The sequence below is a fragment of the Moschus berezovskii genome, chromosome 21 (assembly GCF_049115385.1).
Source record: "Moschus berezovskii isolate FMDL1 chromosome 21, NW_MosBer_1.0, whole genome shotgun sequence".
NCBI classification, from domain to species: Eukaryota; Metazoa; Chordata; class Mammalia; order Artiodactyla; family Moschidae; genus Moschus; species Moschus berezovskii.
This window is the reverse complement of record NC_142480.1, coordinates 67,025,817-67,046,943: the sequence shown is the minus strand read 5'-3', so window position 1 is coordinate 67,046,943 and position 21,127 is coordinate 67,025,817.

Sequence of the window (21,127 nt, the reverse complement as noted above, 5' to 3'; positions counted from 1 at the left end):
CAGTCCCTCCGATGAACATCCAGGATTGATCTCCTCTAGAATGGACTGGTTGTATCTCCTTGCAGTATAAGGGACTCTCAAGAGTCTTCTCCAACACCACAGTTCAAAAGCATCGATTCTTCAGCTATCAGCTTTCTTCACAGTCCAACTCTCACATCCATACATGACCACGGGAAAAACCATTGCCTTGACTAGACGAACCTTGGTTGGCAAAGTAATGTCTCTGCTTTTTAATATACTATCAAGGTTGGTCATAACTGTCCTTCCAAGGAGTAAGCGTCTTTTAATTTCATGGCTGCAATCAGCATCCGCAGTGATTTTGGAGCCCCAAAAAATATAGTCTGACACTGTTTCCACTGTTTTTCCATCTATTTCCCATGAAGTGATGGGACCAGATGCCATGATCTTTGTTTTCTGAATGTTGAGCTTCAAGCCAACCTTTTCACTCTCCTCTTTCACTTTCATCAAGAGGTTTTTTAGTTCCTCTTCACTTTCTGCCATAAGGGTGGTGTCATCTGCATATCTGAGGTTATTGATATTACTCCCAGCAATCTTGATTCCAGCTTGTGCTTCTTCCAGCCCAGCGTTCCTCATGATGTACTCTGCATATAAGTTAAATAAGCAAGTTGACAATATACAACCTTGGTGTACATACACCTTTTCCTATTTGGAACCAGTCTGTTGTTCCATGTCTAGTTCTAACTGTTGCTTCCTGACCTGCATACAGATTTCTCAAGAGGCAGAAAAGGAAAGATATAAGCATCTGAATGCAGAGTTCCAAAGAATAGCAAGGAGAGATAAGAAAGACTTCCTCAGTGATCAATGCAAAGAAATAGAGGAAAACAACAGAATAGGAAAAACAAGAGACCTCTTCAAGAAAATTAGAGATTCCAAGGGAATATTTCATGCAAAGATGGGCTCGATAAAGGACAGAAATGTATGGACCTAACAGAAGCAGAAGATATTAAGAAGAGGTGGCAGGAATACACAGAAGAACTGTACAAAAATGATCTTCACGACCAAGATGGTCACGATAACGTGATCACTGACCTAGAGCCAGACATCTTGGGATGTGAAGTCAAGTGGGCCTTAGAAAGCATCACTACGAACAAAGCTAGTGGAGGTGATGGAATTCCAGTTGAGCTATTTCAAGTCTTGAAAGATGATGCTTGAAAGTGCTGCACTCAATATGCCAGCAGATTTGGAAAACTCAGCAGTGGCCACAGGGCTGGAAGAGGTCAGTCTTTATTCCAATCGCAAAGAAAGGCAATACCACAGAATGCTCAAACTACCGCACAATTGCACTCATCTCACACGCTAGTAAAGTCATGCTCAAAATTCTCCAAGCCAGGCTTCAGCAGTATGTAAACCGTGAACTCCCAGATGTTCAAGCAGGTTTTAGAAAAGGCAGAGGCATCAGAGATCAAATTGCCAACATCCGCTGGATCATGGAGAAAGCAAGAGAGTTTCAGAAAAACATCTATTTCTGCTTCATTGACTATGCCAAATCCTTTGACTGTGTCGATCACAATAAACTGTGGAACATTCTGAAAGAGATGGGAATACCAGACCACCTGACCTGCCTCTTGACAAACAAGCTATCTACAGAAGGTAAATTTGATTTGTCCTTCCACTTAGCACTTGTCAGCTTATTTTATTTTATTTTATTTTTGTCATTGACAGAAAATGTACAATTTTAAGCTTTCATGACTGGAAGTCCTCCAGGTCTGATGTTAACTCCAAACACATCATCTGTGTCTCAGCTCCACAAAATCCTGTGTTCTGTACTGCTTGCCAGAAGCATTCACTTCACCTGTTCATCAGGGGATTCCTCAAACCCTTTGAAGTCTTTCTCTATATCTTTAGGAATTTACACTTTCTCTGTATAGTCCCAAATCGCTAAATGGGAAGCCATTCTGCTCTGGTTGTCGTCCTTTCTGTTATTTTCAGTTATTGCACTTTTAAAAAAATGTTGATTATTTCTATTTGAAATACTAAATGATGCCGTGCTCAAGAATCTGCCTGCCGGTGCAGGAGACGAGGGAGACTCAGCCTCGATCCCTGGTTTGGACATGCCCTGTAATAGGAAATGGCAACCCACTCCAGTATTCTTGCCTGGAAAACTCCATGGACAGCAATACCTGGTGGGCTACAGTCCATGGGGTCACAAAGAGTGGGACAGTACTGAGCACGCACACAGACAGAGATAGTTAATTTACAGTGTTGTGTTAGTTTCAGGTGTATGGCAAAGAGATTCAGTTATACACATATATGTCTATGTATTCTTTTTCAGGTTATTCTGCTATAGAGTTCCCTGTGTCATACAGTAAGTCCTTCTTCTTTACCTGTAGTAATATGTAGATGTTAATCCAGAACTCCCAGTTTATCCCTTCTCCTGACTCCACCATCCTCTTTGATAACCGTAAGTTTGTTTTCTACATCTGAGTTTATTTCTGTTTTGTAAATAAGTTTTTGTTTGTTTGTTTTAATCAGTGTATGCTTTTTTTTAAATTTATTTATTTTAATTGGAGGCTAATTACTTTACATTATTGTATTGGTTTTGCCATACATTGACATGAATCTGACCCTGGGATGTAAATAAGTTCTTTTGTGTCACTTTTTAGATTCCACATGTAAACAGTGATATCATACGATGTTTGTCTTTGTGTTTTGACTTACTTCACTTAGTATGATAATCCCTGAGTCCATCCATGTTGCTGCACATGGCATGATTTCATTCTTTTTATGATTTAATAGTATTCCAGTGTGTATATATATATATATATGCTGCTGCTGCTAAGTCACTTCAGTCGTGTCCGACTCTGTGTGACCCCATAGAAGGAAGCCCACCAGGCCCCCCCTTCCCTGGGATTCTCCAGGCAAGAACACCGGAGTGGGTTGCCATTTCCTTCTCCAATGTGTTAAAGTGAAAAGTGAAAGTAAAGTCGCTCAGTCGTGTCTGACCCTTAGCGACCCCACAGACTGTAGCCTACCAGGCTCCTCCATCCATGGGATTTTCTAGGCAAGAGTACTGGAGTGGCTTGCCGTTGCCTTCTCCATATATATATATATACACACACATATATACCACATCTTCCTTAACTATTCATCTGTCAGTGGACATTCACATTTCTTCTATGTCTTGGCTACTATAAATAGTACTGCTATTATCGTGAGGGGTGCATATATCTTTTCAAATTTCAGCTTTCCCCAGATATATGCCCAGGAGTGGAATTGTGATCATATGGCAATTTTATTTTTAGTTTTTTAAAGAACTTCCATATGGTCTTCCATAATGGCTTCACTAATTTACATTCCCACCAACAGTGTAGGAGGGTTCCATTGTCTCCACATCCTATTCAGCATTTATTATTTGTAAATTTTTAATGATGGCCATTCTGACTGGTACGAGCTGGTACCTCATTATAGTTCTTATTTGCATTTTAATCTTTTCATGTGCCTGTTGGCCCACGTTGGCCATCTTCTGTAGGGAAATGTCTGTTTAGATCTTCTGCCCATTTTTTGATTGGATTGTTTTTCAGGTTTTTTTTTTTTTTTAATGTTAAGCTATATGGGGATCCCTTGTGGCTCAGTTGGTAAAGAATCTGCCTGCAATGCAGGAGACCTGGGTTCAATCCCTGGGTTAGGAAGATCTGCAGAAGAAAAGCTATCCACTCCAGTATTCTGGCCTGGAGAATTCTATAGACAGTATTGTCCATGGGGTTGCAAACAGTCAGACACGACTGAGTGACTTTCACTTGTGAACTGTTTGTAATTTTAGGAAATTAATCCCTTGTTGGTAACATCATTTGCAAAAATTTTCTCCTAGTCTGTAAGTTGTTTTTTTATTAAGAGTATGTTAAAATACCTTATTCCCATCATATAAACTTGAAGTCTCTCTCAATAAATGTTTGTGATTTAGGAATTTATAGGACTTGAGGCTTATAGATACTCTCTTTTGTCTGCTATTTTGCACTTTTCTATGTCAATGTCAATGTTACCTCATTCTAATGATTTTCACCAGATGAGATTTATACATCATCCATCTCTCTTCTATTTGTTATTCATCCATTTTCCGTTTGTTTCTTTTCTGTACTCAATGTATCTATCACCTTTATATCAGTCTTCTCTCATGTGTCCTTCTGAATGTTTTTTTCTGAGCTACTTGATAAAAATATGGCACTTATGGCCTCATAAAAAAAGAGACTAAGAGAAGTCTTAGCTCAACCCTTACACCATCCCTTTCTGTTCTGAGTGATCATTTTCATTTGTCTCTGATTTATCATAACAAAAATTTTTGTAATAATAAAAAATATGTCTTCTTAATATCTCACTGAGCCTTTTCACAGTTTTCTATGCAATTGCTATTGCTATTATTCATTTCTTTCTTACAGTTGACCTTGTGATATGAATACCACATCCCTGAAAATGCTTAAAATATTTTGCTACCCAGGCAATTTTTAAAAGAATAGATAATGAAAGATGCACTTGACAAGAAAAGATGTAAAAAAGAAACACACATACACATACACACCTTCAGTATATTTAGTTGTGAAAAAGAATGAAAATCAGCTTGATAGAAACAGATTAGTGGTTTGAATACCTTTTCACATTCCAAATCGTTCCCATGAAGTTCTAGAACTCAAAATAGAGCTGTGTCTTGGCCCCGGTGGTGTATCACATTTCTGCTGCATTAGTTTTGAATTATATCTAATCTTCTGCAAAAACAGAGAAAATGAAACCATGAAGGCTGGAGGTAAGTCAGAGAAACTGTCTTCCACAGCCCTGTGACAGAATGTATGTAGAAAATGCAACAAAAATTGTGCCCATGAATCTTCAAGGCCAGGAGCGGGAATTCCTCCACAAGGGCAAGTGGAAAGGTTTGAATATTTCTCCAGAGTTCTTGGAATGCTTGATTGGTAGCATTAATTAGTGACAGGTAATTTACATAGGGGCAATAAAGATAATCAGTGAGTGGTGTCACCAAGCAACTAAGGAAGATGGGAGTGTGTTAAACCAGTTCTGGGACCTGCAGATCCAGAGATAACTCGGCTAAGATGCCTGGAGCATGAAACAGGAGGGGTGGGTCACAATTCAATTATTAAAGCTAATTAAGGAATGGCCCCCAAAGAGTCTATATGAAATCCTTGGAAAGGGAGAAAGAAGACAGAGAGAGGAAATAGCCTGTTTATGTCTATTGCAAGAATTTCACCTGTCCCAGGCACTCAAGGGCAAAATAGAAACACAACAAAACAAGAGCAAATAGGACAACCTCTGTTTCAAGGAGGTTTAACGTAAACAAAAAGTATTATGCAATGGGTGAGTTTTGTAAAAACGATGTGCAAATGTCCTTTTCTGGACACACACAAAAAACATACCTTATTACATATATACTATCTGCATTTTGTACTTAAAATACAAAAGTTCTTTTTTCATTTTATTCACACCATAGTTCACATTATTTTATTTCATACTTAATTTAACCATTTGTTACCACAGTCTATTCACTGGACTTCTGGGTTATTTTTATCGTAATGTATTCTGAATAACTACAGAAATATGCCGGTTAGTGTTTGTTGATGTGAATCTTGATGTTTCCAAAAGTGATATAGCTGAATAGAAAGGTAAATGCATCTGCAATTTTGTAGGATTTTGCTAAATTCCCTTCCATTCAGTTAACAATTCTCCAAAACCTCGCCAATAGCAGAGTGGGTTAGTAAGTTTTAGATCTGTGCCAACACCGTGGGTGAGGAATGAGTATCTTAAAATAGTTTCAATGTGCATTTATTTTACTACAAGTAAGTATCTTTGCATGTTTATATACTTTGTTGATTGGCTGTGTTACTAATTTTGTATTCTTTCCTTAGAAAACAAAAAACAGAAATTTCTTCATGTTAAAATAATGAGTCCTTTGTCTATGATGTGAATTGCAAATATTTTTCCCAAGATTATTTGTCTTTTGACTTTGCTTATGATATTTTGCCAAGTCTTTTTTAATGCAGTGAAATTACCAATTTGTCAAGTTTAAGTTATATTTAAAAGGCTTTTTCATTCCCATCCATATTTTTTTTTAGTACTCAAACAGTTTCATTTTTAGACTTGAATTTCTAATCCATTGGAAATTATTTGGTTGCATGATGTGGGGTAAATATATATCCTTTTTATTTTCTAAGTGACTATCAAGTTTTAACACCTTTCATCAAATATTCATTATTGCCAGTGATTTGAGAGGTCACATCCTATTGGCCTAGAATGACCCTCACATCTGGTAGTCATATCTTTAACGCTCCTCCACAGAGTGTGGAAAGGATGATGGAGTGTCACTTCCACAATTACCTTACATTCCATGACAAAGGTGATGGGATACCACCGTTGTGATAAGAGGTGATACAGAAGACTCAGTCTCTCTGCATTGCTGCCTCTGAAGAAGCGAGAGGCCATGATGGAAGTGGCCATGTCTGAAAAAAATCACCTAAGAACTGCAAGTGACTCTGAGAGTTGAAAGCAGCCCTCATCAACAACGAAATAAAACTTCAATTTTGCAGACAAGAAATGAGTTCTGCCATCAGCTCAAAAGGGATGGGAAACTGGTTTTCCCCCAGTCAACTCTTTGAGGGACCACAACTCCAGATTGTAGCCTGGGGAGACACTAAACAGAGAACCAGCTAGGCCATGCTGGATCCCTGACCTTTGGGAAATGTGGGATTGTAAATGAGTATTGGTTTTACTGCTAAATTTATTGAATTTGTTACACATCCTGGACAGTTCTTCATAGTGTACCTTAACATCTGGTAGAACTAAACCCATTCATGGTTGTTCTTTTTCCTTACTATTCTTCAATACTTATCCATGTAAAATTTAGAGTCAATTAGACTGGGCCAGAATAAAAATTATTATTTTTACTAGGATCACATTAAATTTTTAGGTTAATTTGAGGAAGTCATATAAGCTGAATCATTTACTCAAGAATGTACATAATGGCTTTCCATACATTTTACTTTGCTTTTCAGAATTACGTGTAGGCTTTACACAACTTTGGATGATCAGTATTAAGCTTTTAAAAAAATTAGAGCTAAGTGTCAAATGTTTCCAGAACTATTTATTCTCCATTTCAATATCTGAATATGATCTATTAATGTGGTAAAATGTTAAGTATTTTTAAAAATCAGAAATGAGAGTCAACTATCATTTCAGAATCTATGGAATATCTGATCATAAGTTTTGTTCTTACATATAGTAATAGAGTGAAATACATTAATATGTCTTCTAATATTGAGCCATTCTTAAATTCTTGAGATTCCTAGAGTTTTTTCTTCACCATACATACTTTTATAAATGTGTTATGGGATTTTTCTTGCTAATTGCACTTTTGAGATTGAACTGTATTTTTCTTATTGGCATAATATTTGGCAGATTTGGGATACAGTATAGATAAGTATGCTGTTTCTTTATATACTCCCAAACAATTAAAGAACATTAAGATATTCTTGTTTAAAAGTTTGGTAAAATTCCTTTGATAAGTCATCTGAATCTGTGTGCCTTTTGGAGGGCATTGGGGGTCGCATGTGGAAAAAATTTCATGTATGAAAATTAGTCTATTAAATTTTTATCTCTATTGATATTAATTTTGATTCAGTTCAGTTCAGTCTGTCAGTCATGTCGGACTCTTTGCCACACCATGGACTGCAGCACGCAGGGCTCTCTGTCTATCACCAACTCCCAGAGTCTACTCAAATTCATGTCCATTGAGTCAGTGATGCCATCCAACCATCTCGTCCTCTGTCGTCCCCTTCTCCTCCCACCTTCACTCTTTCCCAGCATCAGGGTCTTTTCAAATGAGTCAGTTCTCCGCATCAGGTGGCCAAAGTATTGGAGTTTCAACTTCAGCATCAGTCCTTCCAATGAATATTCAGGACTGATTCTATTTAGGATTGACTGGTTGGATCTCCTTGCAGTCCAAGGACACTCAAGGATCTTCTTCAACACCACAGTTCAAAAATATAAATTCTTTAGCACTCAGCTTTCTTTACAGTTCAACTCTCACATCCATACATGACCACTGGAAAAACCATAGCCTTGACTAAATGGACCGATGTTGGTAAAATAATGTCTATGCTTTTTAATATGCTTTCTAGGTTGGTCATAACTTTCCTTCCAAGGAGCAAGCGTCTTTCAATTTCATAGTTGCAGTCACCATCTGCAGTGATTTTGGAGCCCCCAAAATAAAGTCTCTAACTCTTTCCATTATTTCCCCATATATTTGCCATGAAGTGATGGGACCGCATGCCATCTTAGCTTTCTGAATGTTGAGCTTTAAGTCAACTTTTTCACTCTCCTCTTTCACTTTCATCAAGAGGCTCTTTAGTTCTTCTTTGCTTTCTACCATTTGGGTGGTGTCATCTGCATATCTGAGGTATTGATATTTCTCCCAGCAATCTTGATTCCAGCTTGTGCTTCATCCAGAACAGCATTTTGTGTGATGTTCTCTGCATATAAATTAAATAAGCAGAGTGACAATATACAGCCTTGACATATTCTTTTCCTGATTTGGAACCAGTCTGTTGTCCCATGTCCAGTTCTAACTATTGCTTCTTAACCTGCATACAGATTTCTCAGGAGGCAGGTTGTGTGGTGTGGTATTCCCATCTCTTGAAGATTTTTCCACAGTTTTTTGTGATCCACACAGTCAAAGGCTTTGGCATAGTCAATAAAGCAGAAGTAGATGTTTTTCTGGAACTCGCTTGCTTTTTCAATGATAGATTGGATGTTAACAATTTGATCTCTGGTTCCTCTGTCTTTTTTAAATCCAGCTTGAACATCTGTAAATTAATGACTCATGTACTGTTAAAGCCTCTCTTGGAGAATTTTGAGCGTTACTTTGCTAGCATGTGAGATGAGTGCAATTGTGCATTAGTTTGAACTTTTTTTGGCATTGGCTTTCTTTAGGATTGGAATGAAAACTGACCTTTTCCAGTCCTGTGGCCACTGTTGAGCTTTCCAGGTTTGCTGGCTTATTGAGTGCAGCACTTTCACAGCATCATCTTTTAGGATTCAAAATAGCTCAACTGGAATTCCATCACCTCCACTGGCTTTGTTCGTAGTGATGATTCCCAAGGCCCACTTGACTTTGCATTCCAGGATGTCCAGTTCTAGGTGAGTGATCACACCATCATGATGTCTGGGTCATGAAGATCTTTTTTGTACAGTTCTTCTGCATATACTTGCTACCTCTTCTTAATATCTTCTGCTTCTGTTAGGTCCCTCCCATTTCTGTCCTTTATTGTGCGCATCTTTGCATGAAATGTCCCCTCGGTCTCTCTCATTTTCTTGAAGAGTGAAGAGTTCCATCAAAATGCAGTCCATTGGAGAAGGGAGTGGCAAACCACTTTAGTATTCTTGCCTTGAGAGCCCCATGAACATTATGAGAAGGCAAAAAGTAGGACACTGAAAGATGAACTCCCCAGGTCAGTACATGCCGAATATGCTACTGGAGAAGAGTGGAGAAATAACTCCAGAACGAATGAAGAGACGGAGAAAAGCAGAAACAGTACCCATTTGTGGATGTGACAGATGATGGAAATAAAGTCCGATACTATAAAGAGCAATATTGCATAGGATTCTGGAATGTTAGTTCCACGAATCAAAGCAAATTGGAAGTGGTCAAACAGGATATGTCAAGATTGAGCATCAACATTTTATAAATCAGTGAACTAAAATGGACTGGAGTGGTTGAATTTACATCAGATGACCATTATATCTGCTAATAGGGCAAGAAACTCTTAGAAGAAATGGAGTAGTCATCATAGTCAATAAAAGAGTCCAAAATACAGTACTTGGATGTAATCTCAAAAATGACAGGATGATCTCTGTTCATTTCCAAGGCAAACCATTCAATATCACAGTAATTCAAGTCTATGCCCTGACAAGTAATGCTGAAGAAGCTGAAGTTGAACAATTCTATGAAGACCTACAACTCTTCTAGAACTAACACCCAAAAAAGATGTCCTTTTCATTATAGGGAACTGGGATGCAAAAGTAGGATGTCAAGCGATGCCTGGAGTCACAGGCAAATTTGGCCTTGGAGTACAAAATGAAGCAGGTCAAAGGCTTACAGGGTTTTCACAAGAGGACTCACTGGTCATAGCAAAAACCCTCTTATAACAACAAAAGAGAAGACTCTCCACATGGACATCACCAAATGGTCAATACCGAAATCAGATTGATTGTATTCTTATGAGTCAAAGGTGGAAAAGTTTCATACAGTCGGCAAAAACAAGACTGGGAGTTGACTGTGGCTCAAATCATGAAATCTTTATTGTCAAATTCAGACTTAAATTGAAGAAACTAGGGAAACCACTAGACCACTCATTTCAATTCAGTTCAGTTCAGTCACTCAGTCGTGTCCGACTTTTTGCTACCCCATGAATCACAGCACGCCAGGCCTCCCTGTCCATCACCAACTCCTGGAGTCCACTCAAACTCATCTCCACCAAGTCGGGGATGCCATCCAGCCATCTCATTATCTGTCATCCCTTCTCCTCCCACCCCCAATCCTTCCCAGCATCAGAGTCTTTTCCAGTGAGTCAACTCTTGTCATGAGGTGGCCAAAGTATTGGAGCTTCAGCTTTAGCATCAGTCCATCCAATGAACACCCAGGACTGATCTCCTTTAGAATGGATCGGTTGGATCTCCTTGCAGTCCAAGGGACTCTCAAGTCTTCTCCAGCACCACAGTTCAAAAGCATCAATTCTTCGGCGATCAGCTTTCTTCACAGTCCAACTCTCACATCCATACATGACCACCAGAAAAACCATAGCCTTGACTAGACGGACCTTGGTTGGCAAAGTAATGTATCTGCTTTTTAATATGCTATCTAGGTTGGTCATAACTTTCCTTCCAAGGAGTAAGCGTCTTTTAATTTCATGGCTGCAATCAGCATTCGCATGGATTTTGGAGCCCCCCAAAATAAATTCTGACACTATTTCCCTTGTTTCCCCATCTATTTCCCATGAAATGGTGGGACCAGATGTCATGATCTTTGTTTTCTGAATGTTGAGCTTCAAGCCAACTTTTTCACTCTCCTCTTACACTTTCATCAAGAGGCTTTTGAGTTCCTCTTCACTTTCTGCCATAAAGGGTGGTGTCATCTGCATATCTGAGGTTATTGATATTTCTCCCAGCAATCTTGATTCCAGCTTGTGCTTCTTCCAGCCCAGCGTTCCTCATGATGTACTCTGTATACAAGTTAAATAAGCAGGGTGACAATATACAACCTTGACATACTCCTTTTCCTATTTGGAACCAGTCTGTTGTTCCATGACCAGTTCTAACTGTTGCTTCCTGACCTGCATACAGGTTTCTCAAGAGGCAGGTCAGGTGGTCTGGTATTCCCATCTCTTTCATTATAGAACTTTCAGGTACACAACATAGTGATTCACGATTTTAAAGGTTAAACTCTATTTGTATTTATTATAAAATATTGGCTATATTCTCTGTGCTGTATGACATATCCTTGTAGCTTATTTATTTCATACATACTGCTTTGTACCTTATACTTCCTTACCCCTGTGCTTCCCCTCCCGCATTCCCAACTCCCACCTGGTAACCACTAGTATTTTCTCTATATCTGTGAATCTGTTTCTTTTTTGTTACATTCACTAGTTTGCTATATTTTTAGATTCCATATATATGTGATATCATACAGTGTTCATCTTTCTCTGTGTGATTTATTTCACTTAGCATAATATTCTCCAAGTCATCCATGTTGTTGCAAATGGCAAAATTTCATTCTTTTTTATGGTGGAGCTTTATTCCAACATATACATATGGATACACACACACACACACACCCCACATATAGACATCACGTATACATGCCATGTCTTTATCCATCCATCTGTTTATTTTTTTTTTGTCTTTTTTTTTTTTTTATTGGAAGCTAATTACTTTACAATATTATATTGGTTGGTTCTGCCACACATTGTTGATGGACACTTACATTGCTACCATACCTTGGTTATTGTAAATAATGCTGCTATGAACATTGAAGTGTACGTATTTTTTCAAAAAGCTGTTTTTGTTTACTTTGGATATACCCAGGAGTAAAACTATTGGGTCACATGGTAGGTGCATTTTATTTTTTTGAGGAATCTCCGTACTGTTTTCCACAGTGGCTGAGCTAATTTACATTTCCAATGGTGTAGGAGGGTTCACTTTTCTCCACAGCCTCACCAAAATTTGTCTTTTGTATTCTTTTTGGTGATAGCCATTCTGACAGGTGTGAGGTGATATATTATTGTGGTTTTGATTTGCAGTTTGTTCCCTGCTGATTGGTGATGTTCAGCATTTTTTCTGTGTGCCTGTTGGTCATCTGCATGTCCTTTTGGAAAAAACGTTTATTCAGGTCTCCTGGCCATTTTTTATTCGGGTTTTATTTTTGTTTTGATGTTGAGTTCTAGGAGCTTTTCATATATGTTGCATATTAACCCCTTATCAGACATAACATTTACAAATATTCTCTCCCATTCAGCAGGATGTCTTTTTTGTTTTGTTGATGGTTATCTTTGCTGTGCAAAATCTTTTAGGTTTAAATAGGTCTCATTTGTTTATTTTTGCTTTTATATACTTTGCCTTAGGAAACAGATCCTCCCCGCAAAAAACTGCTACAATTTAGCAATCGTGGGAGCTTCTGACTGCCCACCAGTGGTTGGAGCTGCCCACCAGTGAAGAAGCTGGCTTGGACCCCAAGGGGTAGAGCTGATGTCAGCCTGCTGGTGGACTGCACTGTTTCTTGTGGGGCCCCAATTTAGTGCCTACCCACTGATGAGTGGGCCAAGTCCCAGAATATCTGGCCATGGGAACTGGATGTCCCAGAGCAGGAGTCAACCCACAGGTGGGGGCTGGGGCCAAATTCCAGTGCTCATAAAGCTACAAGGAAAACTCCAAAATGGCCAGTACCAGTGTCCTTGTGGTAGATTGAGCTCCTAATAATGGCTGCCACCAGTGTCTTTGACCCCAGGGAGAGTTCTGGCTGCCTCCTGCTTCACCAGGGGCTTCTCTGAGATCAACAAGTTTGTTCAGACCCAGCTTCCTTTCAAATTATTTCTTCTGCCCTGAGTCTCAAAGCTTGTGAAATGTGTGTGTGTGTGTGTGTGTGTGTGTGTGCACGCGCATGCACAAACCCTTTAACAGCCCTCTGGCTCTCAAGTCATACCTTCCTAAGGCTCATCTTCCTGTTGAAGGTACCCCAGGTGGGGAGCCCATTGTGGGGCTTGGACCCCTCAATCACTGGGAATAGCCTCTGCAATTGTGATTATCCTCCCGTTTGTAGGTTGCCTGCTCAGGAGTGTGGATCTTGACTCTCCCGTGTCTCTGCCCTTCCTACCAATCTTGTGGTTTCTTCTTTATATATTCAATTGTAGATCTTTTCTTCTAGCTTCCAAGTTGCTCTCTTTGATAGTTTCTCTGTAAATAGTTGCAATTTTGGTGTACCCATGGCGGGAAATCTTCCTACTCTGCCATCTTGGCCAATCCTCCATATCACCCATGATTTCTAGTGAGAAGTCAACTGTTCCTATTGTTGTGGTCTTCTTTTATATGATAAATTGTATGCATGAATTTTTTTTGTATGTCTTGACATATAAAGTCATGTACATGTGTCTTACTGCTTAAAAGATTGTCTCTGGCTATTATAAACAGTGCTGCAATGAACATTGTAGTACATGTGTCTCTTTCAATTCTGGTTTCCTTGGTGTGTATGCCCAGGAGTGCGACTGCTGGATCATATGGCAGTTCTATTTCCAGGTTTTGAGGAATCTCCACACTGTTCTCCATAATGGTTGTACTAGTTTGCATTCCCATCAACAGTGTAAGAGGGTTCCCTTTTCTCCACACCCTCTCCAGCATTTATTGCATATAGACTTTTGGATAGCAGCAACCTAGATGTCCATCTGCAGACAAATGGATAAGAAAGTTTCGGTACATATACACAATGGAGTATTACTCAGCCATTAAAAAGAATGCATTTGAATCAGTTCTACTGAAGTGGATGAAACTAGAGCCTATTATACAGAGTGAAGTAAGCCAGAAAGAAAAACACCAATACAGTATACTAACACATATATATGGAGTTTAGAAAGATGCAAATGATAACCCTGTATCAGTTCAGTTCAGTTCACTTCAGTTCAGTCGCTCAGTCATGTCCGACTCTCCGCGACACCATGAATCACAGCACGCCAGGCCTCCCTGTCCATCACCAACTCCCGGAGTTCACTCAAACTCATGTCCACAGAGTCGGTGATGCCATCCAGCCATCTCATTCTCGGTCGTCCCATTCTCCTCCCGCCCCCAACCTTTCCCAGCATCAGAGTCTTTTCCAGTGAGCCAGCTCTTCGCATGAGGTGGCCAAAGTATTGCAGTTTCAGCTTTAGCATCATTCCTTCCAATGAACACCCAGGATTGATCTCCTTTAGAATGGACTGGTTGGATCTCCTTGCAGTCCAAGGGACTCTCAAGAGTCTTCTCCAGCACCACAGTTCAAAAGCATCAATTCTTCGGCGATCAGCTTTCTTCACAGTCCAACTCTCACATCCATACACGACCACGGGAAAAACCATAGCCTTGACTAGACGAACCTTTTTTGGCAAAGTAATGTCTCTGTTTTTAATATACTATCAAGGTTGGTCATAACTTTCCTTCTGTATGCGAGACAGCAAAAGAGACATAGATGTATAGAAGAGTCTTTGGGACTCTGTGGGCGAGGGCAAGGGTGGGATGATTTGGGAGAATGGCATTCAAACATGTATGTTGTCATATGTGAAACGAATCACCAGTTCAGGGTCGATGCATGTTACAGGATGCTCAGGGCTGGTGTGCGGGGATGACCCAGAGGGAGGATAAGGGGAGGAGGGAGGTGGGACGGGGGGTTCAGGAAGGGGAACTCATGTACACCTGGGGCGGATTCATGTCAATGTATGACAAAACCAACCAATATAATATTGTAAAATAATTAGCCTCCAATTAAAAAATAAAATAAAATATTTAAAAAATTTTTAAAAAAAAGATTGTCTCTTCAATCTTTGTCTAGGTGAGGATTTCTTTGTAAAATTGTTTACTTGAAGCTCATTCAGATTCTTGGGTGTGTAATTTAGAGGGTTTGTTTAAAATCAGATATGAGGAATTTCTAGCCATTATTTCTCTATTTTTTCTGCTCCTTCTCTCTCATTTCCTTCTGTTATTCCCGTTATGTTTATCTCAATTTGCTTATACTGTCCCACATTCCTGAGACTTTGTTTATTTTTTCTTACTGTTTTTCAGTCTGCACAATCTCTATTAATTTATCAAGTTTGCTGATTCTTTCCTCTGCCAACTCAAATCTTCCACTGAATCACTCTAATGATTTTTTTCATTTAAGTTATTATGCATTTTTTTACTCCAACATCTACATTAGTTTTTTTTTTTAATTTCTATTGATATTGTTTTTGATGAGTTGTTATTATGTCTTTCTTTAATTCTTTAAACATGAGTCCCTTTAGTTCTGTCAACAGATCTGTAATAATTGTTTTTAAGTATTTCACTTTTATGTCCAATATATGTGTCTTCTCAAAGCCCATTTCTACCACTGCTATTTTCCCTGTGTATGGATCACTCTTCTTCACCATTTTCTGTTTCTTTGCATGTCTCATATTTCTTATTTTGTTCAGCATTTCTCAGGTTATTGGTTCAAAGAGGAATTGTTGCATATTTACCCCAGAAGAGATCTGAATACTTGTAGCCCTACCCACCAGACAGCACAAGAATAATACTGAAACAATATCATCATGTCACACAGATATAGGGGGAAATAGCGGGAAAGGAGGTAAGGTACATTGGGTTGCTCTGTCCTTGTTACCTTAGTAAGAAGACATTGCTTACCTTCTCAAAGCACCCTTAACTAAAGAATCAGAACAAGTTTTGGCCAGAAATACCAATTAACTATTCAATCCCACAGCCAGATATCATAATTAATTAAGATTTTGCTCCATTTTATAACAGATTCAAAAAGATTGTACACATTCCTCTAATACAAACCTCTGGTCTCAAGAAAGATTATACTTTTAGGGGTCATTTCTATATTTTGTCACATTTCTTATTGTTGGACACTAGGTATTTATCCCTTCTTCCATTCCTGGTGTGGTTATTTGTTGATTGGACTAATTCTACATATCTATTTTCTCTGCATTGCACAGCCTCTGGTATCCCTACTTGGATGTTTTTTGCTTGTTTCCACAAACAACCTTTTGGCTAAAAATTGTGCTTAAGCCTCCTTAACTACTTACATTTTTACCCTTTACCATTGCATGTGTGTGTGGTTTATGGAGAGTTTATGACTTTGCCCCATTTTCATCCAGGGACTAGTCTCCATACTTATTTCTGGCACAGCACTCATAACTTGACATTTCCTACATGATAAGAGAAGAAAAAGCATCTTGATATTTCAACCACGCCTGAGTTTATGTTAATATAGGGAAAGCTCTTAGATAACCACAGGATGGTGGCTGCTTGCAGGGGAAAAAATCATGACTAATGGCTTGGAAATGTTGGTACCATCACCTGACCTCTGGCAAGAGGAAAGTTGCTAGAGGTTGAACCAATTACCAGTGGTCCATCGTGACTATGTGATGAAACCTCTCTAAATACCCAAAGGACTGGGTTCAAGAAGCTTCTAGGATGATAAGCATGTGGAGATGCTGAGAATGTGGCAGATCTGAAGAAGGAATGAAAGAACCACACTATTTCCCATGTACTTTGTCATGCATATTTCTTGCATCTGGATGTTCTTAATTATATCTTTTTAAAATAATCAGGTTATCTAATGGGTAAAATCTTTTTCTTGGTTCCAGGTGATCCCCTGGTGGCTCAAACAGTAAAGAATCTGCCTGCAATGCAGGAAATCTGCGTTCAATCCATGGGCCAGGAAGATACCCTGGAGAAGGGAATAGCAACTTTCTCCAGTATTCTTTCCTGGAGAATTCCAGGACAGACAATGGAGAGCTACCATCCATGGTGTCACAAAGAGTCAGATATAACTGAGTGACTAACACATACACACACATACACACACACACACACACACACACACACACACAGAGAGAGAGAGAGAAGCTATTCTTGCAAGTCAGTTGAACCCAAGGAGAGGGCTGTGGGAACTTCTAACCTATAGCTGGTTTGTCAGAAGCACAGAGGACCACCTGGATTTGCAGTTGGCATCTGAAGTGGTGGTAGTGTTGGGTGGTCTTGTGGGACTGAACACTTAACACATGAAATATAAATATATCTCCAGGAAGATCATGTTAGGATTTAGTTGAATTGTAGGACACCTAGCTGGTATTGAAGAATTGGTTAGTGGTGTAGGAGAAACACACACATTGGACCCCCCACCCCACCAGGAGTCCACAGAAACCCTCCTCCTCCCAGCTGACACCCACACTCTCTAGGATTTTATGTGCTACTGATCCATTGTCTCTGTACTTCTCTGAACATGCCATGCTTACAGATTTTCCCACATACTGCCTCCTTTACTTGGGAGTCCCTGAAGTCTTCGTCACTTTGCTAAAGTTTCATTCCTCTTACAAAACCTCAATCTGACTCCAAACTGGTCCTGTTTTCTTAAAACATTTTAACCATGTCTTCTATGATCAGCTTTACATGTCCTACACCCCACCATCAAGTATGTGGCCTTCTGGAGGTAAGAATAGGATGCATTTACTTTTAGTGGCCATGCCTTTGGCAGTGCCTTGAACAGAGGAGACACACAAGCCATATTTGATAGATTGGACTTAACCATTAATCTCAGCAAAGGTCAAGCATACCAGGAGTGCCTCAGGGGGACTCAGGGGAGCAGAAGTGAGACCACAGGAAGACATCCAACCATATGAGGAATACATGGCGGGTGGCCAGCTTGAAGGAAGGCCAGGGTGTGATGCTTGTCAGCCCTGGGATGCGGGGGCACGGCGTTTACCAGCCCTGAGGTGCGAGGCCAAGCTGACTTGCTCTGTCTGCTTGGATGGCACCACTAGCATGAGAGATGGAAGTTACAGCAAATCCAGTTTGGACCCTAAACAAGGCCCAGCACTTTCTTATAATAAGTGCCTCTGACCATACCACAAACTTTCAGAGAGACAGTGAGAGCCAGGTAAGGGTGAGGGCATGTGGCAGATGGTGGGCAGAGAACTTGGAATCAAAAATTCTGTGGTTCCTGAGGGGTGACCACACTCAGGTAAATTCACCACCAAACAACGGCCCATGGTGAACTCAGGACTCAAGCCTCAAAAGAGAAAACCAGGGTAAGTGAACAGTCTGGGGAACTAAAATATCAGGAAAATTCCAGAGCCATTGGGACCCACAGTAAACCTCTGTAAGGCCATTTATTTAAAGGGGAGAATAAAGATGTGGCCAAAAAGAGAATCTACCAAGTAAGTTGCCCCTAATCTCAAGCTGCACCAGAGGGACAGCTCTTCTGTCCTCTCAGCTGAGGGTCCCCTGAGCTCAGGAAACACCTTCTGTCCTCACATGCTTCCCCTGCTGTCAGTCTGTGACGACCCTCTCCTGACTTCTGCAGCAGACACATTGGAGAAAGAGCAGGGCAGAGAGTTTAAACAATGCTGCAGGACGTCTGCTCCTGGTACCGACGTAGGCCACATGAGGCTTGGGCTGTAGGCCATTCAACCATCAGCAAGCCAGCTTTTCAGGGGCTGGAAATGTGGTCACTCAGGGATCACTAATCCTGCATCTTTCTTTATGTTGCTTTGTGGAGCTTAATAGCTGTTATCAGGTAGCAGAAAAGACATTTTGGGAGAATGTGGTTAGTCAAGCCTGTGTTGATATGGCAAGTCAACACCAAAAAAAAAAAAAAAAAAACAAATAAACACCCCAATCCAAATATGGCTTATCTGCACTGTGTGTGTGTGATTTTAAGCATTTTGTATTCTTATGATCATTTCTCTCCTTTGTATATTGCACACCACAATCTCTTGAGAAATCCATGAGGAGGTAGATTTGTATTGACCATTTTCCTTGCTGATATTTTCCTGTGTCTGTAAAATCCTTTCACTTGTGTTTATTCAGCAAGTAGTTTCGCTGAACCTCACTCCAGACTCTTCAGTAAAGACCCACTCCTCTAACCGGTGTGGGGAACTGGGGAGCCAAAGCAGAACAAGGGCCACATTTAATGCTTAGTGAGGATGGGCCCATGAAAGAAAAATGCCCCCCATATCCAGAACTACAGTGGTTAAGTGAGATATGCAATTGTTGGTTTTGAATCTAAAATATAAGAAACCGAGGAAACCAGAATTGAAAGAGACATGTGTACCCAAATGTTCATCGCAGCACTGTTTGTAATAGCCAGGACATGGAAGCAACCAAGATGTCCATCAGCAGACGAATGGATAAGAAAGCTGTGATACATATACACAATGGAGTATATCTCAGCCATTAAAAAGAATACATTTGAATCAGTTCTATTGAGGTGGATGAAACTGGAGCCTATTATACAGAGTGAAGTAAGCCAGAAAGAAAAACACAGTATACTAACGCATATATATGGAATTTAGAAAGATGGTAACAATAACCCTCGGAGAAGGCAATGACAAGCCACTCCAGTACTCTTGCCTAGAAAATCCCATGGATGGAGGAGCCTGGTAGGCTGCAGTCCGTGGGGTCGCTATGAGTCAGACATGACTGAGCGACTTCACTTTCCCTTTTCACTTTCACACATTGGAGAAGGAAATGGCATCCCACTCCAGTGTTCTTGCCTGGAGAATCCCAGGGACGGGGGAGCCTGATGGGCTGCCGTCTATGGGGTCACACAGAGTCGGACACGACTGAAGTGACTTAGCAGCAGCAGCAGCAGCAACAATAACCCTATATGCGAGACAGCAAAAGAGACACAGATGTATAGAAGTCTTTTGGACTCTGTGGGAGAGGGTGAGGGTGGGATGGTTTAGGGGAATGGCATCAAAACATGTTATGTGAAACAAATCGCCAATCCAGTTTCGATGCATGAGAAAGGGTGCTCAGGGCTGGTGCACTGGGATGACCCAGAGGGATGGGATGGGGAGGGAGCTGGTAGGGGGGTTCAGGATGGGAAACACATGTACACCAATGGTGTATTCAAATTAATGTATGGCAAAACCACTACAATATTATAAAGTAACTAGCCTCCAATTAAAATAAATAAATTTTTAAAAAATAAAAACGTTGTCTAAGCTTTAAAAAAAAAATAAAACTGCCTGGAAGCTCTTCTCTCAGCATTTTGTGGATGACAAGAAACACAGTGAACAAGACTTCAGGAGAAAAATTGCTGAGGGATATCAGTTACTAACGGAATCGAACAGAACCCTGTGACTCCCCTCTAAGTACAAACACCCTTATGTCCCCTCTCTCTTGTTTGTAGAAAATCTGAAGTCTCCCAGGCCCCCAGTGTCACAGAAGAGCAGGGTCAAATAGTCAATGATGAGGACAATAGAAATCACAGTCACAGTGTCTGATGAAAGAAGGGGATTAACACCGTTGTTCATAATAATCTGTATCTTTGTAGGCATTAGAACAACTGTAGCTTGCTCTGTCCACATATGTAAGCAGGCAACTAAAATTGTCAGCAAAGACGTGCTGCAGATTCACATCAACATCTTTTCAAAGAAAACGGCCCATGTCAGCATGAGAAAGTTACAGAAGATAACTTTGCCCCTAATCTCATAGAAATGGAGTGCTTGCTGTCTGACAAGTGGGGATTTGTAAGCAGTTCCTTTGTCCCTTTCCTGTTTGCCTATCTGTTTCCCTCAGACCTTAATTATAAAAATGAGATCGCTAGGTAACATTTTAACCTAACTTTTAACGAAACATTTTAACCTTAACCTAACTCCTGATTTTGCTCTACTGAATATACACAACGTCTTGCCTAATCTCTTGATTTCTTTCCTGGACTAAACAGAGTAAGAATGAAGAATTATGTAGTTAAAGAATGACTAACTCTCTACCCTCGGCTACCCCCTTAGCAAATTTACAGGCAGACCACGTGGTTAAGACAGCATCCAAAAGAAGATAAGCAGAAGTCAATAGGTCTGCACACAATGGAAAAATGATGACGAAT